Here is an 8631-nt window from a genome sequence, read left to right on the forward strand (position 1 = left end):
TTCAGAAATTCAATAAAAGCTTTCAACGTGAAGTCCTGAAATCTTACTTGAGGGGAAACTTTTATTGTAGGGCCAAGGCAATGACAGCGCTCAACTTCAGAGATGCAGGAGCTGTGTCCCATAGATTAGATATCCCCATGAAGCAATAGTAAAAGAATGTGCTGCAATTACATATTACATCTCAAACGTGACAAATAGCGCATATTTATTTTAGATACTTAACAAAGAATACGAATGTTTTTCTGCTGACAGTATTCTAAAGTATTAAATTTTCTGTTTAGATAAAGTTTTCCCATTATGTCTCATTTCAGTCTGCATCTATGCTTTTATGCCCTTTTCTTTCTTTCTTTTTTTTTTTTTTTGACATACTGCACCAAAAATAAATAATTAAACCACAGATGAACTGTCAAAAGGGAACATTCATATTTTAATGCAACATTAACATTTTGGTAATTAACATGGCAGTTAATGCTTTTAGCAGATCTAACAACATTAGACTTGTAAATTTTAATTAAAGTTAATGGTTCACGATAGCTGTAGGGATCAGGCATCCTCTCTGGATACTGAAAACATGTCTAATGTGATTAGAAATACTAATTGAAGAAAAAAGGACTGCAATAGTAATGACTGTACTTCTTTATCTTGCTAAATCATTGCAAACCTACAGCATCTTTTTGTAGCAGCATCTATATTTGTAGCAGGAAGCTGGAAGAGTCAAATGCTGCCCTTGAAGAAATTAAAAGGGATAAAAAGAGCACTGCAGATCTTTTCTGTCTATCAGAATAGGGAAAAACATTAACTGAAAAACTCTTTTTTTTTCCCTTCCCTATCCTCATGAGATTATATTCCCAAGAAATCCTATAAAGTTATTTGGTTACATTTCACATCCCTTTTGGATTTAATTAGGAACTAATGTGTTAGTTTTAATTCCCTTAGAGGCTTTGAATTCAAATGGCAGGCACAGAAACAGGACTGGCACTGAGAACTATGACTCAAGTGGATGTTTCTCAGTTTTAGTGCAAGTTAAGAGCGTGGTGGCGAGTCCTTTCCATTGCTTGTTGAGACATGAAACATTTTAACAAGCACAGGGAAAGGATTAGTTTTACTAAGGGTAATTACAAACTGCTAGCCACCTATAAAATGCACTTGCATTTTATAAAATGGCAACAATATTTTTTCACTTTTGTTCTTTGTAATATATTTTTTAAAGCTGGCTCCAAACTCTGTTGAAGTCAGAAGAAAAGCCCTGCAGGTCTTACTCTAGCAAAATTGCTACTGAAAATCATGTCTGTTCTACTGGTTCCACTGGGAGTTCTGGCTAATAAAGATTAAACACTGGAACTTTAGTTTGTTTTTTGACCGACAATAGTTATTTTTAAAGTAAACACAGTTATTCCCCACTTGTACCTTTAGCTATGTTTCTGTCAACACCCTTCCAACATCATAAATTATTATTCATTTACATTGCAGTGTAATGAATAGTGGCTCCATTCCACTAAGCAAAGTGCAAAGACATCGTGAGAGATGATACTTATTTGGAAGAGCTGCACTCTAACTAGTTGAGAGAAAGAGTATTAAAATGAAGTGCTATTTTATGTTCTTTTTATTTCTAGCTGAGAGGCTGAAATGAGATGAGGAAACTTAGTCAAGCTAATAGAGAAAGACTGACTATCCGAACAAATTTTACCAATGAATACTGGAATTCAGAACCTCTGCAAAGAGTTATGTTAGCCTTTGGACAAGGAGTCTGCATGAAACCTACGTTTTTTGTCTTGCATAGATACTCATAATAAATCCTAAGCAGTGTTTAAGTCCTTATGAATCTTAGGCTGGCTTTCTACAAGGATGCACATTTTACTGGACTCCTTAACAAACAGCTCTTAATTTTACATTTTGAAATGCAAAGGGGACCAGGTGTCCACCTGTAACACCTGGTATAATGCAGTGAGTAATGCAAAGAGTAAGTTTGAGTATAAGCCTTTACAATCCATCCTTACTATTTTGTACATATTTAATAAAAATGGTAGTGGTGGAGGAGTACTTGGCATAATTCCTCTTTCACATGTTGAGCATATTTGATGAAATAAAAAGCAAGTTCCACTYTAAGGAACAGCCTTCAAACAAGCAAACAAACAAAACAAAGACAGCCACTAATATCAGTCTGATTTTACAAGCTTTACAGGTATCTGGCCTCCCTGGAAACAACAGGAAAACTTCCATGAGGTTTTTAGCTTCATGATTTACTTCTGTGTTAAGCATCCAAGAAATGCTTGTACTTTTATCTATCACTTTCCCCTAGAAAATCCCAATTTGTTTTACAAACTTTATTCTGAATTTTTCCTGGGTTGCTATGTAAAAATAATAAATTGTTTTCATGGATTCCTCAGGGTTCCACACTGAGACATACAGCAGTATTAATGCCTGATCTATCCAAGGATTTAGTCAAAGGGGCAAAACAAAAGCTCTGGTTGAGGTTTTAGTACATTTTCTAGACACCAGTCCTACTCCCTTTTCCGAGACAGTGTGACTCTGTACATCTGATTCTGCACATGGAACCATAACCATGTATTCATTTTTTTGTGTCTTAAGTTATAGTAACTCTGGATTTTAATTAATTTAATGATTTTTTATAGTAATAACCCTAGCATAACACAGTTTCTGGCAGCTATGACTTACTGAAGAAAAAGACAAACTTKACTGAATTTTCTCTTTTTTTGTTAAAATAACCCTCCCAAATTTAACAACAAAGAGCTAGGTATTTAGCTGTGTAAATGTGAGTATAACTCCTCTGAAGTCAGAGGAGCTATGCTGCTTTAAACCAGGTAAGAATCTGGACCTTGGTGACACCAAATATCTAGTGTACTTTTTACTAGCAGGAGCCTGTTTATAGAGTTTAAGGCAGTTTTTAATCCTGTGTTATATCGTAAAACACTAATGCCTTGGACAAACAGCCATAACAATAATTTGAAAGTTGAAAGGCTTACACATGTTTGTTAGTTTCTTTTATATGAATGATATAAACCTCTGGTTTTCTGGGAAAGAACTGCATCTAAGAAGAGTCATTGCCAGATACAAGTTAGATAATTTCTACATTTGGAAGAAAGTATGAGTAGCCAGATTCTGGCATTCAGAGCAGGATAATCAATTAAGTTACAAGGTAAAAAACTAAGACTATATAAAGGGAATATTTTTCAGTCACTAATTAGAGACTCATTGTCATAGAGTTACTTAGGCCAAGAAATCTAAGATTCAAAATGGATTGGACCATTACACAGACCCAGAGAATGTCTTGAAATTATAACAAAGGTCTTGAAAGGAACAATAGCTGGATGCTTCAGGGTTTGTGATAAATATTTGTTAAATATGAATAACTGAGATAAGATATAATACGGACCATCCTATGCATGCCTATTGCTGGGTTCTTAACCAGAGTCATTGCTGYAGTGTATGACTGGGGGATGGTACAAACATCTCCAAACTGAAGTTAAACCTGCTAGTTGGGCCGTCCATTGCAGAAGTTCCTCAAAGGAAGGAGAGTAGTCCTGCCCCCAGGAACATGGGGAATGCTAGGAATGGAGCAGGAAATATGCCTGGAACAAGAATATAAGGTCTGAACAGAAAAGACTTCTAGCAGGAGAGTGAAAAGGAAACGAAAGTGCCCCCCTAGTGAAGACAAGTAAGGGGTGATAGCGTAGCAGCCAGCATTCCCCCCCCACCAGCATTGCTTGTCTTTTTCCTGCAGCCCTTGATTTCTACCCTTGGTTTGTACTTCATCGCTTGGCGTTGGCTTTGTTCTTGCCTCAGCCACCTTCTCCTACCCCACTCCCCAGGACTCGTTGCCAGTGCATCCTTTCCCCAGAATCTCCAGCTGAGAGATCAGCCAATTAATTCCTTTGCAATCTGAGAGAATGAGAGTGGGACATACTGAGGCAAGGTGTGGAGGAGGCAGGGCATGAAAAACCTGAGACTTACTTATCTAGCTGTAGTGGAGTGGGGCTCAAGCCTGCCTTGTACTGGGGTAAGCCAGTGGTCAATTATCTTGTACTGACCGTAGTATTATTTTTTTCTTAATTACTACTAGTACCCAGGCTAGGTTAGGTATATTGCGATAACTATAGGAAACATATACAGATTTTCTTGCCACGGTTAAACAAAAATAAATGTATTATGATAACACATGGATATAATAGTGTGATAGAATGAAGGAACCTTTTGGAAAAGAAGCATGTTTCAGGATGATTAAGTATATAGCATAAAATTTTAATAAAAGGTATTGCATAAAGGACTTTTTTTTAAAACAAGACTATTAAGAAAAGAATCTTTGGAGGCTAGTTGTACCATCAGGTATAGCCTTATTGAATAAAACCTTTGGGTTTAGAAATAGGTCCATGGTTTCAGGCTGATAATCGTATTGTGGAAGCTGCACGGTCAGCCCTGTGGAAGCAGGGCTGACCACGTTGCTCCTGCAGTGTAACTGCCATCTAATTAATAGAGCAAAACTGGCAGCAGCTCCTGGGGAGTAAAACTGTTGTGTACTGGCCGTGCAAGGGGATATCGTAATGAGTTCTGCTTGGGAAAACAAAACAACTTTTTGCCTAGCAGAGACTCTCCTGCTTGGCTGTTCATCACAGAAACCGTGAACAACTCTGAAGTTTCATTTTAATGCCTGCTACGCCACATTCTGATTGCAGCTGTGCAAATCATGAAAGCTCTAAGTAATAATTATTAACTATTTATATCCAAACAGTGCCTTTTAGGCTTCTTGCCAATCCTAGTTACGCTCCTCAGTGTCATTTTAATCCAAGAAAATTGTCTTGTAACCTTTATTGTTTGAACTTCCTATACCTATACTTTGTTTCATGTTATTACAGTGATCTGCACTGGCCTCTGACACTGGGCAGTTGCAGCTGTGTAGCAAATGGCTGTATGAAAGGAATACATTCAAAGGAGTATGTCTCTAGGTATACCCTCGTAGCTTCTGACAAGCTGTAGCTTAAGGATTTCCTGAGCTGGAGGTCATATCCATATTTTTTCATTTATGTTTTAAATAGCTATTTATGGACTTTTCTGTGAAATCCTTTTAGCCCACTCATGTTTTCGACCTGCACAGTTTAAGCAGTCGTTATAAAAAAAAGTGCATCTGTCTGTCTGATTTAAAACTTCTGCCTGCTCATTTCATTTTATGCCACCTAATTCTTTCATTATGGGAGATCAGGTATAATTGTTCTTATATCAGTATCAATCAGTATAATGATAATAATGATGATTATCTTCTGTGTGCCTTTTCATGGGTTGAAAGTTTATCTATCTTGTATCTCCTTTAAGTCAGCTCAATTATTCATCTCATTTCTAAGCTGAAGCTTTCCAAGCATCTTTCCTCTTACAGAAGCTTTTGCTTACCATGAATTTTCATTTTCCTCCTTCCTGTATATTTTCCAGTTCTAGTTACATGGAGAATTCAGAATAAAGGTATACCTTGAATTTATGCAGTGACAATTATCTTATTTTTTATATTCTGCCTTGTTACCATTAAATCATAATGTTCTGTTTTCCTTTTAATGCTACTGGAGAATGAGTTGAAATTTATCAGAGTCCGAAATCTTTCTAGAGTGGTCATTGCCAGTAATAGAATCCACGGTTTTGTGTGTAACTGGGATTACTTATCCCTGTGTAAATTTGCTTGCACAGAATTTCACCTGCTGTTATCATTCATTATTGAGAGATCTTTCAAAAACTCTTTACAGAAAGTTTTTGTTTTGATGATCATGCATAATTTTGTAAACCTAGCAAAGTTAGTCATCCTATTATTCTCTTTTCTTTGCAATTTATAAAGAACATGTAGAATAGCAATGGTCCCAGCACAGATATCAGATATCTGTGATGGTAACCGCCCTCCATTGTGGAAATGGATTGTTTATTTCTACTTTTTTTTTTCTTTCATTAGTTATTAGCTAACTAAAGAGTCTTTTCTCTTATTGCAGGACAGCTTAATTTCTTTAAGAGACTTTAATGAAGACTTTGTGAAAAAGATTTTTTTAAATCCTGGAATCTTATGTGTTACTGAAGCTCACTTATCTGCATCTAATAGCTTTGTATGGGGTAAAGGGCTCTACTGTAGGAATCGCTCAGAATGTCTGCTTATGCAAATAATTAATTTTTCTGTTCTAGACTTATCTTTGTTGAATCGTTCTCTTTTTGAATCATAATCATTGGCCCTACAACAGTAGGCCTCCTGCTTCTGCTGTGTTTGGAAGAGGTTTTACAGTGAGATTTTATACTATTAGCAACATCTTCCTTAAAATGCTTTTGGCCTACCTTACAGTTTTATACTTAGCTTGCCAGAGGTTTTGCTGTTTTGTTTTCCTTATCTGAAGACAACTTTGTGCACAAAGAATGCCTCTTTGCTTTTAGTATTTTCCTCTATTCTCATGTCTAGCTATGATAGTTCTTAGGACTTTGAGAGTGGATATACACTTAACTTGAAATTCTGTTACAGGTCTCTTTCCCCTTTGGTTTTGCCTTTTATTTTGCTTTTAACAAACTTCCTTAATTTTATGTAGTCCTCTTTTCAAAGTTCACTGTTACTATGATAACTTTGTGCAGCCCTTTCACTTCTACAAGGAAGGTGAATTTGAGTATATTATGATCAAAATTATAAAATGGTTCTTTGCTGTGGGAGTTCTGAACACAGTCTGGTGCACTGCTTTGTCCAAGTCAAGAATTCTCAAAGCTCCATTTAATGACTTTTGTTATCTAAAAGCTTAATCTCTGCATAAAGCCCTATCATAATATTAATAATATTTCTCTGGTCTAGATACAACAGATCTCTCTTTACTTAGGCACTCACAGCTTTTCTGATCTCCTGTACCATGTCACAGGCAAATATGCTAGCTTTTTTAAAGAACCACGATAGAAGGAGACTCAAAGCCTGAATTTTTAGGCATCGAGGTTTCATAGCAGAGCAGTTGTTCCTTTTGATTACTTTCCTGTATTTTATTGATTTGAAGGCACTAAAGAATTGCTAACCAGACAGTGAACTGTTACGTTACACTCCTAGCTCTGTGACCCCTAAAGACATCTATTCCTGTCTTCCACTCTACTAGTGAGCTCTTCTGCTTGAAAATTTTAAAGTTTTGAAATACATATTTTTATTAAGTCTTGGTTTATTCTGTTAATGAACATTTCAAGAATCTAGTTGTACAGAGACCTGTATAGTAGGAGTGGCACGAAGCCAGTTAGGAATCGTCTGTGGACTTAGCTTAACTTGGTTGATTTTTTGTTTGTGGCCTAACAATCTCTATCTTTTTTTTAACTCTAGAAGCTTATTCCCCACAAAGAACACTGCTTTCTAGATCAGTGATTATCCACACATAGTATCTCAAATAATACCCTTTATCTTCATTATTGATGTGTAAACAGATTTGTATAAGCAAGGCTGGTGAAGTGCAGCATCACTTGATACATAGTGATTCTGCCAGTAGTGCTTAGGAAACATCTGTAAATAAGTATCTATAGTTACTAACTGTTCAAAAATTGGTATATATTTGTTTACCCTGCTTGGAAATAAATTATGCATCTTTGTGCATTAGTACATTACGATTATGGTTAGACTCAGAAGTAGTTGCAGGCTGTTAAGGATTAACAAAATTAACTCCCAAATTAAAATTAGCATGAGATAACACTAACTCTGCCATATACACTGTAGGAGAATTAACAGCTAACATAATACTTAGGGGATTAGTTACATTTAGTTGACTCCACTTGAGTTAGTTGACATTTAGGATTATTCTGTAATTTACAGAAAAAAGTAAATCTTTTTACCATCTCCATAGTCTCTCTGAAACTAATGATCCTTCTGTCTGTGTGTAAACACAGTATCTTTGTCAAATCCTACAAATACCTGAAAGGCATTACAAAAAAGGATGGAGTAAGTAAGGATGGTATAAGCAGTGGCTAAAACAGCAATGTCAGAAAGTCCTATGGGACCCATCTTCTTTCACAGATGTTAGCAAGCTCTGTCCTCTAGGGATCAAACTCATAAGCCATCTCTAGTCTGGGGAAACCTTCGCTTCTCTCCTAACTAGTGCCTTCGGCCTGTCTGAGCCCTGGGGCAGGACACCTACAGCCATCGGCTTTGGGAGCTGATCAGATGTGGGGAGGAAGCAGCCGGGTTCTTCCTCCCAGAGCCCTGCTTCCAGCTTGTCTTCTGCTCTTTTCCCTGAGGCTTTGCTAGCTGGTTAGTGTCCCCTCCAACCTCCCAGAGAAGCATTAGCCAGAGATAAGTCTGTTCCTTAATCCTTAAGGCGAGAGGATCTTCTGGAGCCTTTTCTGTCTTTCTGACTGATGTAAAGGCTCCACTAAAGGGAAGTACTGGATAAATGCATTAAAGCAAAAGTGTACATTAAAAAGAAAACCATCCTTCTACAAATAAACTTTTTTATATAACAGATTTCAATACAATCTTCCATAGCAAGTGCAAGATTTGTCAGTTTGTGAATTTAAAGTTTGTGGACACATCATGGTTACATTTATAATAAAGAATTTTTATCCTGATCATTATAATGGTCATAATAACCAGATCTTCTTCTTTTTTTTTTTTTTTTTTTTTTTTTTTTTTTTTTTTTTTTTTTT

This window comes from Rhea americana, unplaced genomic scaffold (genome assembly GCF_003343005.1).
Source record: "Rhea americana isolate MKP2758 unplaced genomic scaffold, rheAme1 scaffold_371, whole genome shotgun sequence".
Taxonomy (NCBI): domain Eukaryota; kingdom Metazoa; phylum Chordata; class Aves; order Rheiformes; family Rheidae; genus Rhea; species Rhea americana.